The sequence below is a fragment of the Stegodyphus dumicola genome, chromosome 2 (assembly GCF_044657685.1).
Source record: "Stegodyphus dumicola isolate Sdum_Otavi_A_Nest chromosome 2, ASM4465768v1".
NCBI classification, from domain to species: Eukaryota; Metazoa; Arthropoda; class Arachnida; order Araneae; family Eresidae; genus Stegodyphus; species Stegodyphus dumicola.
The window spans coordinates 176,882,284-176,898,574 of record NC_140769.1 but is presented as its reverse complement, the minus strand read 5'-3'; the positions used below and the strand labels follow the sequence as shown (position 1 = coordinate 176,898,574).

Here is a 16,291-nt window from a genome sequence, read left to right as displayed (position 1 = left end):
TCTATGATGAATACCTGGTGTCCTATTCACGTTTCCTTACACCCTAGGGAACCATCGAAACGAGTCCTGCAAAACGTTTACAAATATTACGCTGATTCTTGCTGTTTGTCTTCTCCAATACAAGTCTTTCTTAACGTTGTGTTCCTTTCGAACCCATGTTACACATTTTATAATGTTATTCATGTGAATTTGGCAACATTTCTTTAAACGTAAGCTTACGCCGTTTGACACATCCACTGCTGTTGCAATATTAGAAACATTTTGCTCCATCTCAAGAGGTCCATTCACTTGTCAGCGATTTTACTCAGCCAAATGAAGTATTGGAGGTGTTTTGCAATCTTTTCTCACTGTGAACGACACTATTCCTTAGAATGAAACAACGATAAATCCACAAAAGTATAACCAAAGCTTTTAATATACTGAACCAAAACTTGTTAGCAGCTCCTAACTCATTTTTCTCAGATGACAAATTTTTCGTAAATTCATTCAATAGTTTTGCTACATCTGCATGTCTCCGGGGCGTCAGAGTAGAGTAAACACTACTAGTTTTCTTTCTATAAATGTAGATGATAAAACTAGGTAAAATAAAATTCTAACATTAATTTCCCATAACTATTTCATTCTTCTTTTTACTTCGGTTATTCCCTTCTCTGTACTAAAAATAACATGCTTTCAATAACTGTCTGAAATCCGAGTTAATTCAAAATTAATCCTTACCATTTGATTCTTATGTAATGCTGATGACACAGGTACTTACATAACGCTTCGGCTAACAGCAGTGTTAAAATTTGCGAACCTTTAGAAACGAACCTTTAAAAACCTTGAACCTGTAGAAACGAATAAAAATAGTCAAATTAGACTTTAATTAACTTAATAAACTAACTTTAATTAACTAACTGGAATTTGGGGATTCCCATCTCGCTTACTATTATGCTAGTATATCGCCACTTCCATCGAAATTTATTATTTTATAGATATAAAAAAGGCAAAAATTGTTATCAAGAAAAGGAGGGCTTTTTATGCCAATTTAGCTGTGATAATATGAAAAATATTTTTCAAGAATAATAGTGCTCTAACAGACAATCATGTGATTCAATTCTTCATGAATAAGCTGTCATCGTCAAAATAATTTCATTCCACATATGCACACACACACATATATATATATAAAGAGAAAGAGGGAGAAGAATAAAATCGAATATAAAGCTACCAAAAGTTGCAAGCTGTCTAACATTAAAAGAAGTCCATATGTTCAATCAGTGTTTTTCCCAGATGCGTTCTGAAAAAGATCAGATTCCTGTCCTCCAATGTCCGATAAATTTGCCATTATGGTAGCAGAGATTTGTTGGTATAGGCAGGCATCATTTTGACGGAGATCCAGACTCTTAAGTCTTTCATAGAGGCTTTTCAGAGATTGCTGCAATGTATAGGGAAGAGATCTTAGGGTTCATGCCTTTTCAAGGGGCAGTTGACACTCAATTTATTCTTGAAAGGGCATCCATAACTTTATCTTCCTTCTTCCAGAACCATCCAGAACTTAAAATGAACATTGCTGCAGTAGTGGTACGTCTGCCGCTGAGAACATCAACCGTTTTATTTCCAGTATAAAGACATGTGAGAGCTTTATGGCTGTTAGAGGGAACTATTAGCCTCCTTTTTTGGCTCGATGTTGTAAACTCTGCTTTAGGCCTTTTTTCGCCAATGAACCTCATACACGGTCATGCATGTATACCATGACTATTATATAATTTGTAACTTATGTCCATGGCAGATTTCATTGAAATCTGTCGAGCAGCTTTCTTCATAATCTACCAAATATGAAAATTTCTTTACTTTTAAAGCCCAGCACATTTAAATCCTCTCGTGAATCTTGAAAGCATCTATGAAAATTCGGAAGCGTGCTTTCACCAGGTAATTTAGAAAGATATAGTGATATCGTCGTTACAGTTTCTTTTAACTAATTCTTTTCAAATGCCGACTCTGGTGTTAGCAGTGGATTTCAGAGAGAAATAAAATAACAAACAATCTTGCCGCTTTGACCACATGTACTCACCTTTATGCAGCCAATACTTGAATTTCGATCATGTACGCGTGTTCAGGGAAGCAGGTTCACTAAGAATGCAGTAATTTTTATACTTCATATTAATTATTTATTCTTTCAAAACAATGTCACTTGTCATTAGCTGTAGTTTTCTCTTATACTCTAACTTTTCGTCGAATTTTAAAGAAGAAAATTAATATTATTTAATACAGTACATATTGTTTAACATAGTTTGGCTAACGATCACGGAAGTTTTTTTTTCAATCGTACTTCTAAAATAACGGCAATTCGTTGTGGCTTGCAAAATATAAGCCAAATTACTAACACTTACGCATGGGCAAATAGTGATGCATTTATCTAATTAAAACAGGCAAATATATTTATCCCAAATATTTGACATATAGATATCAATACATTTATCTAGTTAGTTCTGACATTTGTTTAAACAAACAATTCATTCTAATAAGTATTATTCTGCTCCATTAATTTACAATGATATGCAAATAATTGTTTTTTGAAAGACACGGTTTAAGTTGTATTTCAATACATTCGTCTATTTCCGGACTTTGAACCAATTACATCTTACGAGACAGTAACTAAGTATAGCTTTTGAGAAAATAAATGCGTCATTGATTTTTCAAACACTAGTTTCATAACAACTTTCTTTATTCTAAACTGAATTCATTACCTCAGACAATTCTTTGCTTCAGACTCTAGTGTTACAGACGAAGATATATGACAGAAAAAAATTTAAATTTATTCAAACGGATCCGCAAATAACACTTTACATTATTTTTCTATAAGAAGACATTTCAAGTAATATACATAATAAATCTCCACAACCTACAAAAGAATTATTTTATGCAAGATTAACCCAAGATGTTTTTAACAATGGAATTAATGTCTTCGTGATGCATTCTAATTCGCTTGAAACAAAATGAGAAACTTTGATATCAAAGGGAAAATGCCATTTATTTCACTTTTTTACGAAGCTTGTAACAGATGATATTAAATGTGCTCTATTCTACTAAAATCGTCAAAATTTTCTGGGATTTTTCCAAGCACGTTATTGCGGTATAGTGCATATCCTTCTAATTTCCTAATAATAAAATTAGCAGGATAAGAATCCTTTTTCTAATAAGGAATGCAATAAGAAGACTGGATTTCACGGACAGTAAAATTCACAAACAGAGTATCCTTGGGGAAAAAATTGCTCGGATTTTAAAATAGTGAAGTTATTAAGCTCATCTGAATATTCTAAATAAAACACTAAGAAATGTCTGACAATTTTATTATACTTTTCTTCGTAGGCTTCAAAGTTTCCTACATTTATGAGGAAAAATAAAAATTCGAAATAGTATTCGATTCTTGCTTCAGGTTGGTTGGAGATATTAATGTTTACATCCGACATAATTTTCATCTCTTATTTGTTCAAGATATAACCACCGAAAGACTATATGACTGACATCGATAGAAATACGATAGACCATACGACAGACATCCGATTTCCCTTCAAGACTTCACAAAACTCGTTTTAGCAGTCACAAAACTTCTCATTTACGTATGTACTCTGTTCTATTTGTTTACTTTACCTCATCATATTTCAATATTTAAGTACGCTATAACATATTGAGAACTGTGAGCAGGGATGGGACATACGAACTTTGAATTCATGAATCTTGAAAAAGAGTTCAAAGTTGAAACTCAAATATTTATTCAAAACTCAAATATTTATTAAATAATGTTATTTCTGTCAGTCAGAATCTTGAAATATGACCAAACTCATTTAAATTTAAAACTTAGGAAAAGTAATTTTAGTAAAGCCCAAAATAAATGCTCATTTCAAAAGAGGCAAAATTTGCTGAAGTTCTCGAAAACGTTTTTGATGACACCACTATCAGCAATAATCTCTGAAAAACTATTCAGCATATTCAATATCATAACATATCCAACATCATAGCTGATAAAAATCCAAATAGGTTAGACTAAGAGTGAGTTCGAATGCAAATTTTCATAAATAAAAATATCTATTAAAAGCTTCTGCTTTTTATATTGCTCCATACGTAATATTTCTACGAACTTTTGCAGAACCACTCTTGATTTTTCTTAATTTTCCAGGAAACATTTAGCATTTTATGTTTAGCACTTACCCATGTTAACTGTTGAAATAGTATACCCCCTATACAACTGCTTTCTTTGATTCAAAAAATTCTGAGAAATGTAAAGTCCTTGAACTACTACTCAAATAATAATTGCCAACTGATATTAAGAAACGTACAAGATAAAAGAGCTTTAATTGTGCGCTTCGTTTACTAAATTTCGTTTGTCACTTCTTAATAAATATTGCTCAATTTTTAATAACTGTAGTCTTAAATCTGTTTTTCATTAAAAAGAGATTCCCGATCTTTTATAATTAATTTTTTTTTACTATTAATTAAACGTTTTTAGTCCAAAGTTGGCTTTATCCCTGAAGGACTATTGTTTTCGTTTTGCGATTTTGCATTGAATCACTATAAATGTCCGTTTCACTTTTCAAACTGTCGCCACCAAATGTTAAGAGTCCTGCATTATATTTTAAGAAATTAAATAATGAAAAATCTGCATAAATGTAGGTATATTTCACGCATTGTGATAAAACGACGGTATCTACAGCCATCGAATTTTGAAGGACGTAATCCTCCTACGAATATGAGCATGTGGAAGACCAAATTTGAAATCTGGAATTTGTTTTATAATCGATTTCATATTTGTAAAACTTTAACGAATTTTTGAGTAACAAACTCAAAGATTTAAAAGCGAGCAATGGCAACACTCTACGGAGGAAATAAAACATTTTTATCTGCAGCACGCGGAACTGTGTGTCGGAAATATATTTTTGGAGTAACGTTGTAACAACCCAGTATTCTTTCTTTGATGACTGAGTATCATAACATATCCAACACGTTTTTAAAGGTTTGATGTTATTTCCTAGCTATACGATGTACCTAAAGTTTTTCTCAGTTTGTCCAGGCTTCAAAAGGTTTTCCACTAGACATATTCAAAAACATCCACCTATAAGTAGAACTTTATAGTTCAAATTTGTATTGTTGAAACGTCAGATGTATTTCGCAATGTAGATAGAAAGTATATTACGTTTTAAATGCTCTATATTTTAAACGCTACAAATTGATACGCTCCACAGGAGTTGAAAAGTCAAGTACCATTAAGGAGCAGAAGTTTTAAAAAACTGCAGTAAAACAAACAATCTTCTCAAGATCTAGTGCACAAGCATCTCTCTTGACGTGCTTAAATAGGTAAGTACAACCCAATCAAACTTCTCCTCCCCTTGTTCATGTTAAGTGTTCACTTTTGGCAAGAGTTAATTGAAGACCTAGATTTCCTCTTTGGCAGTGGTTTGTTTTATGGGCAAATACAATAGGCAAATGTTCGATTAGAATTAGGATTTGCTCTAATTATTTCTCCTAGAACACTTTACTTTGTTGATTTTTAATTGTTTGAGGTCATATAAGTCAGTATTATCAGGTGTGCCTCGATAGCATCGAGAAGAGTTGTTTCGAAAATGTCTTCGGGGTTTATTGCGGTTAAAAATCGGTTTACGTAACGGTATCGGTTGTAAAGATTTATCACTATTTTATTGTTGAGAAATACTAATAGCAATAATTAAATTTTCAGGGACTAATGTAAAAATGCATTTATAGAGATTATTTAGTAAATGGAAATAAACAATTGCTTTGAAATTCTGTTGTCCTTTTTGTTACCAGAAAGGATTTTTTTTTTTTTTTTTTTTTTTGGTAAAGAATGATAAATAAATTTACCTTTATTATACACCAGAAACTTTACAGAGTCATTATTATTATTATTATTATTATTATTATTATTTGAGTAAAAGAGGTGAAAAATGGGCTGTTACCTAGCCGGGATTCGAACCTTGGACCTCTCAAATACGAGTCAAGTATGTTTCCAATTACACCATGAATAAATACGGTAATAATAAAGGGCAACGGGGAATTCAGGGACCATTCGCCAATCCCTGATGGGAGCAAATTATCGTCCACCACCTTTTAGTTCGGGCGACGCTGTAGAGTCATTAGGATTTTTGAAGCAGGAGACGTGAAAAATAGCAAAGCCCTCCCCGGGATTCGAACCCTGGATCTCTCGAATAGGCGTCGAGTGTGCTTCCAATTACACCACAAAGGCATGCGGAAAGGAGGGAGAAAATACCTTTTAACTTTTCTTTCTTTTTTCGCGTTACGTTAACTGTCCGTCATGTTAAATTATGCTTTTAAAGCATTATTTCTTCATCGTCTTTGTTAAACTGTCAGTCTGAAAGCTCTAAGAAGTCTCACAGTATAGCACATATTTATTTTTTGAATTATAACAATGCGTTGCATATTAGTGTAACAAACTGAGCAATCTGAAAACAATAGACATCCTTCATACTGATGTTTAGTCACTATTTCATTTTCATTAATAAATGTAATAAATATAGCTGACAGAACTTAAGGGTTGTCGGAACCCCAAAATCTTCAAAAAATTGTGATTTCGGATTTTTGCATTTTCAAATTCTCTACACTTTTATCTTTCTAAAAATACCATTCTTTAATCTCTATGAAAATTAGAACTGTACAAAATCTAGTTTTAATATGTCATCGACTGCTTTGATCAATGAGGATTTTTACATAAAAACACGTTTTTTCTCCAAACATGATTTTTTTATACTCGATGTACCTTTTCTCAGGAACTACTGCTCACAGGTATCTAAAATTTTTATGGCTTATTTATTAGGTTTCCTAATATTTACTGAAATGAGCTTTTTGTGATAAACGTAGAATAAAAAATTAAAAAAAGTTTTTTGTGTGAGAAAAGTGCTAAATTTTACTATGCCTAACAAAATATTCTGTAAATTACTCTAAAAATTAAAATGTTTCAAAAGCTCATTTCAGTATAATCAGATAGGTATACTTTAATTACACAAAAAATTTCAAGCGTGTATCTACAGCAGAGTTTGAGAAAAGGTATATCGAAAATGGCCAATTTAACATTGTCGCTATAGGGGTTTCTGGATACCCCTAGCATAGATAACCGATATTTTTATAAATCTTAAAGCTTTAGTAGTTAACAAAAATATTTAAACTCCGTATACTGTCTGTTCGATAGCGGAATAATCGCTTCGCACTGTTTACATATGAGTTTGCTATAATTTTTAAATTTAACATTCATGTTTTCTCACTCGCCAAGCAAAGAAAATTAGCTTACGTATGAAAAAAGGTTTGGGGTCTGCGAACAGCCACTGCAAAATAACTAAACAGCCAAAGATTCCTAGTTTCGTCGGGATTTCAGTTCTTGGAAAAAAATATGTACAGGGGCATCTCCATGGGTCTTCCCCATGGCTAACATAAAAATAAGCTAACAATTTACTTATTTTTAACTAATTAAGCCCGTTTTTGAAGACTTCCAATCTAATTTTAATTAAATCTGTTATATTGTCTTGCTTGGATAGAGAGATGAAATATGTAGGATGCAAATAGAGTTGAAAACGTTCAGTCGTTAAAGTTTAAGCCTATGTTCAAGAACATAACATCAACTGATATGATGACTTTTTACACAACACACATATGCATTATAGAAAAATCTATAAAATTTAATTTTGAATCATTTGAACTTAGAGTATTTTAACTCAAACTGCATGATATTACTTTGAAATTACAATTAGTAATTTACGTTAATTGCATTAATTCCCATTTAAGCAGTGTAAAATTGTTAAATATCACATTTTGCCATTTATCTCAATAGTATTACTTTATTCCTTTTGCTACAGTTTGTTTGCAAAGGTATATAATGGATTCGTTGCAGTAAATGAAGATTCGCTTTATGAAGGAAAGTATGCTTATTATTGAAAGTATAATTATTATTGAATTTCTTCACAAATGAAAGGCGAAATGCTCCTGAAATTCATTTCGCATTCCTTAATGCTTATAAAAACAACTGCCTAAATAACATGTTGTGAGAAAACGGTATCAGTTTTAAGAAAAGCGTACATCTGTTCTTGACAAGAAAGGTTGTGCAAGACAGTGTGTGAAAATTTATTATTACCTTCAGATCGTATGACAACTTTAATGACAAGGAGTACGCTTCTGTGACAATGTCATATAGTAACTCGTGACGGGGTATAGTAATTGTTTGAATTGGGAAAGTAACTATGTTGATAAATAACATTAGAATGTATGTAACCTTTTTAATATCGTACATTAAAATACTTTTTCATTCTTGCTTTTATTTTTAAGCTCTTCTGGGCCGCTTTATTTAAAATATTTGTTTCATCAATAAATTATGCATTATTATAATATTTCCTCATTATTCTCATTTGTATATGGTTGATTATTATAGAAATGAGCTAACTTTAGAAGCATTTCTTTTTTAACCAATTACGGCATAAGAAATATTTTATTAATTGGAATTTTGTTTTCTTTGAGCAACATATAGAAAGCTAAATAGAACTTCTTAAGTATTGAAGCTATTTCCTTAAAATACACTCTTATTTTGAAAAACATTGTAATTGGGGTATGCGTTTGAAATAAATATTCAATAAAATACTGCTTACCACATTTTTCCAGTACTCTAAACATGTTAGGGGGTTGTCTGTATGTATACGTGTTTTACATTGCCATATTTTCGGTTTACTGCAAATGATTTGTTACTTCAGAGCTCAGTTTAGACAAAACGTAAAGCTTATTTCAGTATTTTTATTTTATTTAATATTTGGATTACGTAAATGCCTTCTTCTTAAAAAATCTAAATTTATATTTTACGTTCTAGAATTAACTAGATGAATATTCCAATATTCCTTATGTTAAATTGATCGAACATTATGTTTTTGTTGCTCGTTAATGCCAATTTCGAAGTAAAAATGTTCTTACTGTGATTTCGGTTTCTCAATCAAACGGATAGTCAAGATTCTTAATCAAATTTTATTCTACGGATTACTACTACATTCGTTACTACTACATTACATACCACATTCGTTGAATGACATGCGATCTTGCATTATCGTAGTCTGGAACAATGCCAATTTTTCTCCTAAAGGAGAATTCAGAGGAATTCCCTAAAGGAGAATCTTGACTACTTTTCTACGATAATGCAGTAAGTAACGGGTCAGTCCATAAATTCGTACGCGTTTTTTGATAAATTTTTAAATAATATAAAAAATACAATTTAACATTTTAATTAATTATATATTTTCCTCCATTATCTACAATGTCTCAACATCTTACAGGCAGCTTTTTTCTGCCATTGCTGTAGAAAGGCTCTGGTTTTGATGCAAAAAACTTGAAGGTTCATTGTGTACATCCTGTTTAGAATTTAATTTTTTCCCAGTAAAAAATTTTGTAAGGCACGAAATAAGTGAAAATCACTTGGGGCAATATCTGGGGAGTAAGCAGGATGTGGCAAAAGCTCCCAATTAAATTCACTAATTTTTTTGCAGCGTTGTTCGAGCCGCATACTGTCTAGCGTTATCATGATCAAACAACACTTTCTTGATATTCACCCACTTTCCAAGCTTGGATACTTTCCCAATCTTCTTTAAATGACGAAAGACTGTTCCATGAGATGAATTCATCCTTTCTGTTATCTGATCCACTGTTAATTGTGGCTTTACGAGATATCGAAGAATGTCATCATCAAAATTAACAGAACATCCTGAACGGGGTTCATCATCAATGCTGCTTTTTTCAACTTTAAACTTTTTAAACCATTTCTGGCAGTCCTTACACTAATAGTGTGTTCCCCATGTACACTATTAATTTTTATCGCTGCAAACCTGGCAGATTCACCACACGAAAATAAAAAATGTAGCACGGCGCGTTTGTACTGATTATCTATATTCATCTTCTATGGACACTAAAATGCGTTCGATATTAAAATGATTTATGCAAAGGTGTCTGCTAACTCAAACTGAATTACCCAGGGCAGGCGGCGAGGACGCTTCTTTGCTTACCGCCCCACGGGGTTTCCCCCTTCTACTTGCTTAATTTCTTAAAGTAGAGTGCAGTGAAGGAAACCACTGGCGGTACATATTGAGCTAGCGGTGCCCACCGCTAGCTCAATAAATAAAGGTGATTTAAATAACAAAATGTTAATTCACATGTCAAAGATCTCTTTGTAGACAACATTTCTTGTGTAGATCTTTTCATCATTTTTCAGCTAGCCTTGCAGAGGACCATCAATTATTTTTAATTTTACGTCTCTTCATTCACGAACTCTTGAACAGAAACTCACGAACTCTTGCGTTCGGTTGTAAACCATTTCAAAAACAGATGATTGCTAATGCAAACAAATGTTCACGTTACCCCTGACACGCTCAATTTGCGTTCAGCTGTAAATTCAGTTTAAAATACAATGTCGGAATAAAATCGGGCAAAATTTTAAACTCTTTACGCGAAAGAATATTTAGCATAGGAGTTTGGGTAAACCTACCTGATGAGATGTACTACGCACATCTCGTTACTTGGTTTCGTCTCCTTTAACTTCTCAGCGTTTGCAAGTTTCTAGGTAATTCGTATCTAAATAATAGTTAAATGCATAATAAGCAACAGTTGTTTGAATTAAAAATATCTAAATATTCTTAAATACCATGATAATTTAATTAAAACAATGATAACTTTGTAAAAGATCTGGTATGGTATCAGTGTATATAGACTATTTGAATGCCGTGGCAATTTCACCCCATTGGCTAGTACAGTTACGCAAGCAACCAATAAACTATCGGCGACAAACAGACACTTAAGCCGCATATAATAAAGATATAAGATATAGCCTTAAATGCTAAAAGTTCTTATAATTTAGCTAGTAAATCATAAGATATCGTAGTCACGCATATTGATCTAAATGTTATGTCGCGAATTCCAAATTTTTCTTACATAACATAAACTATTATTAGATATTCAATGTTTAAATCATGACTACTTTAATTAACTCCTAAACAATTTTCAAACCTTTAGATTAGCCCTAAGAAAAGATGGGAGGAAAGGCTCGAAATAAGTCAAAATTAAATAGCTAATTTAATCTGTAAGATTTATCCAAGTTTATAACAATTATTTTAAGTCTGTCACACTTTCCAATTCCTTCTAATTTCAGATTACAATTCCTTACCAGAATGAGTTTCAGAATCGCGTTAAATGCAAATGATTAGTAGAGAGTTATTTAAGTCGAAGTTCCACTCACTCCGGTAGAGAGAATTAGATTTCTTGAATAGCGCAAGTTTGCATTTTGGCTAGGTATTTCTAAGCTGTTACTACGCTCGGCGTATTACGTTCCCTCGATAGCTTCGCTAGTTTATTTAATATTAGGGGCCAACTAGTTAGAAATTGTGTTAGCTTGGGCTAAATCCTTTTACTAATTCAGAAGTCAAACATCAAAAATCAGCTTTATATTTTCAAATTTTCACAGGACTAGTTTCGATGGTTTTATCGAACCACCATCCTCAGCTGCAAAAGCGCAAATGAACGAGATAGGATATAATGATTAGATAAGATAAGAAAGCGTGGGCAGAAGATAAGCTAGTGGCGCCATCTGTTTTTATGAAACCAAAACTAAAACTGATTTTTGTTGTTTGACTTCTGAATTAGTATTTGTTCGGCGTGTTATTGTGTCTTAATTAAATCCATTTACTTAGTCATTATTTAAGTTCTTATTTCTTATATTTTTAAGTCAAAGTGGAGGCTTTGTGGTATGTCCTGAGAAAGAGACCGGTTGTACATCTTTATTATGAGCAAGAAAAGGTAATTAACCCTTCTTGAGTTTTATGTTTCTGTTTCTGGACTTAAGCGATTATTCGCTAAGTAGTTCACTAAGTTCCTGCACACTTAGTTAATAGATAAAAGGGAGATACAGATCTTAAATTAAAACCTTTCAATAACAGTTTACCGTAAATAAAAGAATGATATCAAAGACATAAATAAAATGTAACTTTTTTCGCTTACAAACTCACAAATCTAAAATTACTTCTAATCACCAAAGAATGTTTTTCACAATGCTTAGACAGAAAAACAAATAAAACGGAAGACAAAAATACTCAGCATCAACAAAGGAACTCATTTGTTTTAATATGAAATATAGGACTGTTCAAAGCATTATTTGCATATAATCAGAAAGAGAACGAATACAATTATGTTACGTAACTCTAAACCAAAATAATTAATGCAGTTTTGTAGAGAGATTTGACAAAAGCTTATTAAGAAGAAGGAAAAAGTCTTTTTAAATTTTAATCCGTTCTCTGAGAGAACAAAATTGATGCAAATGTCTGGATACGTCAAAAGTTTATTTTTTTTTAAATTAATGTTCCCAATTTTCCTTACATTTCATATGAGTTTAACTTTCTTCTCGCATTAAGGCGAAAACTTTTTTTTCCTCTGACTCTGCTTTTTGCATTAATGTAACACTAGGAAAAAGCCATATAATTGCTTTAATGAAGGGAAAGAACGAAATCAGCCATATCAAGGTGAAGGCACGAATCGTACCATGTAGTTTGTTACGCTGACTAGGTTTCTGTCTTGTAACTACCGCGTAATTCTTCTTTCCATTCTGGAACATGTGTGAAGTTCATTTTGTGGTTCTATTTATACAAACCACTGAATCTTTCAATTTATTTCTTTGCTGGTTTCATTTGATAAAAAAATTACTAGTTCACAGATGAACGTCGAGATCAATATGAATTTATGAACACTTCCACATATTGTTCTCACTTCGCTCAGATCATATACACTGCGCAAAAAAAAGGGGGGGACGACGGTTCTAAATCTCTCGACGATTGACGAAATTCAACTTGCGTTTCTTATGTCTCGAAAGCGCGACTTAGGATATGTATTAGTTTATATACAGCATTGTTCTAATATAGGTATTTTGACACAATATATACCAAGTTTGGTATATATTGATTAATCTCTCGCTTTTTATTAAGCTTATTTGATTCTTCCTTTCACATTTCGAAATTCAGGCTTATTCCAAATAAAATTCACACATTTTTTATGATTTGTTTTTAAAATTTGTATTTTTAAACAATTTTTGTAAATTTTTCCAAAACAATTTTGAATTATAATCTATAAAATGTTTACCATCAACTTAAAGCAAACGCATTTCTAAGCATCCCTGAAAAAAAAAAAAAAAAAAAAAAAAAAAAATTACAGTTTTTTATTCAAAATTTCCGAAGATATAAGTGAATTTATATGTTGGCGCGTTTTGAAATTTGGCATTTTTGTTGAAAGCGATAAAACATCAAATGTGGGTTAGACACTTTGCTAAAATTATTTGAAAATAGGAGCGATGGGATTTTTTTTTCGTTCATGCACAATGTGAAAAGGTAGAACGAGGTGCCTTTTTTCCTCTCCGGCATAAAGGAAGGGAAAGGAAAATGGATTGCTATATATTAAGAAGTTGAGAAAAAAATTGCGCCAAGATAAATTTTTGAATTTATCCCTAAATTTCGCACCAAATTTTACAAAATTTAATATCCAGACATAGTTTGAGTCGTAGAGTCGAAATATGGAAAAGCATTGGTATGTTATTTCAGAAAAAGTCCGATTTTGTGTGAAAATACCTATGTTAGAACAATACTATATATAAATCTAATATATATTCTAAGCTGCGCTTTCGAGACATGAAAAACGCAATTTGAATGTAGTCAATCGGCTGAGTAGAACGGGAGATATAGAACTGTTCCCCCCTTTTTTTTCTCAGTGTACATGAAATTTTATTAAATAATATGAAAATGTTCCCAGTCGTTTTGATTTGAGTCTTTGTATGTTTCATATTATAAGAGCACATTGTTTTCTTCTTTTCATCGCTTTTAAAAGGGAGTGTTTCAAAAAGATGTATATATTTTTAATAATATATTGATATACATTTCGATTTAAACTCTTTCATATTCAATAAAGTTGTATAATAACGAATACTTGAACTTTTAAAATAAAAAACAGATTATTGAATTAGGAGATGAAATTTTGCATACGAAGAGAATCGCTGCGATCAAAATGAAACGATGCTGAGGTTTCAAACGAAATAAGATTCCTCATTATGCACTTGTTTGAACGAATCCATAGTTTGCGTAGAATCAATAATCGTATAAGAAACATAATGTTGCAAATTACAAGAACAGATGAATTATTAGAAAAAAACCATATTCTCTTTATTATTAACTTGTTATGAGAAGCTCTGACGTAAAAACTTTCGTTTATAAAAACAAAATGAAGAATTAAGATAGGACAATCGTAAAATATGAGCCTGTTTTACATTTGAAAAAAATCTGATGTAGACACCAAATGACTTCCTTGTACGGCCTATTAATTATACACATTTTTTGCTGCATTTCAATTAAATTTATTTCCTCGAATTTCATTAGATATATATTTCTCATTAAGTTAATCGATTCTCACTTTGAGACAAATCAAAAATGTATAAAAACTCAAAACACCTTCATTAAAAATTTAAAAATATAGAAATTGAAAATACATGAAACGCAAATACAATTAAAACAGTTAAAAAATTTTCACAATTAAAATTAGAGTTTCTGCACAAAATAAAGCAGTTCGGCTTTCGGGCAAGACGGCAGATTTTCGGATGCACAAAACTTAAAGTTTACTTTTGGTCTCAATCGGTAAAAAGACACTGAAGGTGCAGAAACTGACTCAATTCAGTAATTTGCTAAGTTGCAAATTAGGCTTAGTCACAATTACGCAACTTTTAAATTATTTATAATTCTACAACTATTCCATGCAGATTAACTAAAGGCCTTAGCCGGAACGTAAGAACAACATAATTCAATCACTTTTTAAAAAAATGCACAATTTACCAACATATAAGAATAAAAGAAAACTGAGCTCACCAAGCCGAGTGCAAGAGTGGGTATATATTTCGGTGCCACTGATTTGAACTAAAAAAGGAGGTGCACAACTACATGTTATAGCAGTCTTATATACAAAATTTTACCATTCTTAGGTTACTTGCTTTTGAGTTATATGAGATACTTACATACGTACGTATAGAGAAAAAAAATCTATTCTGAATCTATTTTAAATCCATTTTATGATCCTTTTTGGAAAAAAAGAGCCCTTTATTCTATTCTTAAGTATAGATGTCACTCAAAACATCGTTATATTGCCTTCGATAGTGGTCAAAATGGATATTTTCGTTGAAATATGACACCCGAAAGTTTCATGATTACAATATTTCATTTACTTCGTGCAAGAAAGTAGAAAACAAGGAAAATCAAATTTCAAATGTACACATTTTAAACTTACCCACAAGGCAGCATTTATACACATTCTCTAGCTTTAATCTATTGGCAAATTTCAAGATTTATTTAAAATAATGTACAATTAAAAAAATTTCTTATACAAGTAACTTTTTTAAAAAAATGATATGATAATTAATGCTCTAAAAGAAGAAAATGATTTATCATAATTCTATTTACAGAATTCATCTACAGTTTTATATCGCGAGTAATAAATGCGTAGGGCATCCATGATAAATTTAAAGAGGTAATAGCTTATACATTTGATAATACAGTTAAACTAATATATTTTGTTATTTAAGTACCCCAATCTTTTATTATTCGAGATATAAAATTGTAGATGAATTCCGATAGAGAATCCTTTAATCTATTATTTCCCTTAAATTATGTAATAAATTATTTGTTTCCTTTTAATGCATTAATTACCATTTTAAAAAAAGTTTATTGTTACCTTTTTTTAATTGTATTTTTATTTTCTGTTTCTTAGTCCCAATTACACGTCATCAATGATGCAATTTTTAATTATTACTAAAACACAACCAATAAATTTGTAAGGTGTTAGGTGTTTCTTCCACCTTCTTAGCATGCCTTCGTAGTGTAGTGGTCAGCACGCTCGACGTGTCTTCGAGAGGTCCGTGGTTCGAGTCCTGGAGAGGGCATTGTTCATTTTTCACATCTCCTGCTTCCAAAAAAATAGCCTAATGACTCTACAAATTATAAGAAAATTATGAAATAAAGAAAAATAATTGAGTGTCATTCAGAGAATGAGGAAATCGCTTTGAATATTCGGTTTCGGAAATTAGATGCAATAACAAAATTACAACAAGCCTTTTATTTGAAGCTAAATGCAAAAACGAATACACCTAATTCTTCATTAAGTGCGCCGGGAGGGCAAACTTTTCTTTTAAGTGCCTCCAGATTGCATATTCAAAAGTAATTTTTTCTTCGAGTTTCCCCCCGACTGC

General features: G+C 31.5%; 1 protein-coding gene and 1 non-coding gene across 2 annotated transcripts in view; one reads left to right on the top strand and one right to left on the bottom strand.

Moving 5' to 3' along the window:
• LOC118197290 (uncharacterized) overlaps positions 1-16,291 on the top strand; it is a 275,863-nt gene that overhangs the window by 23,897 nt on the left and 235,675 nt on the right. The gene's annotated exons all lie outside the window — the stretch shown is intronic.
• TRNAR-CCU (transfer RNA arginine (anticodon CCU)) lies at positions 6,166-6,238 on the bottom strand. The gene has a single exon. It is a non-coding gene; the product is annotated as a tRNA-Arg (tRNA).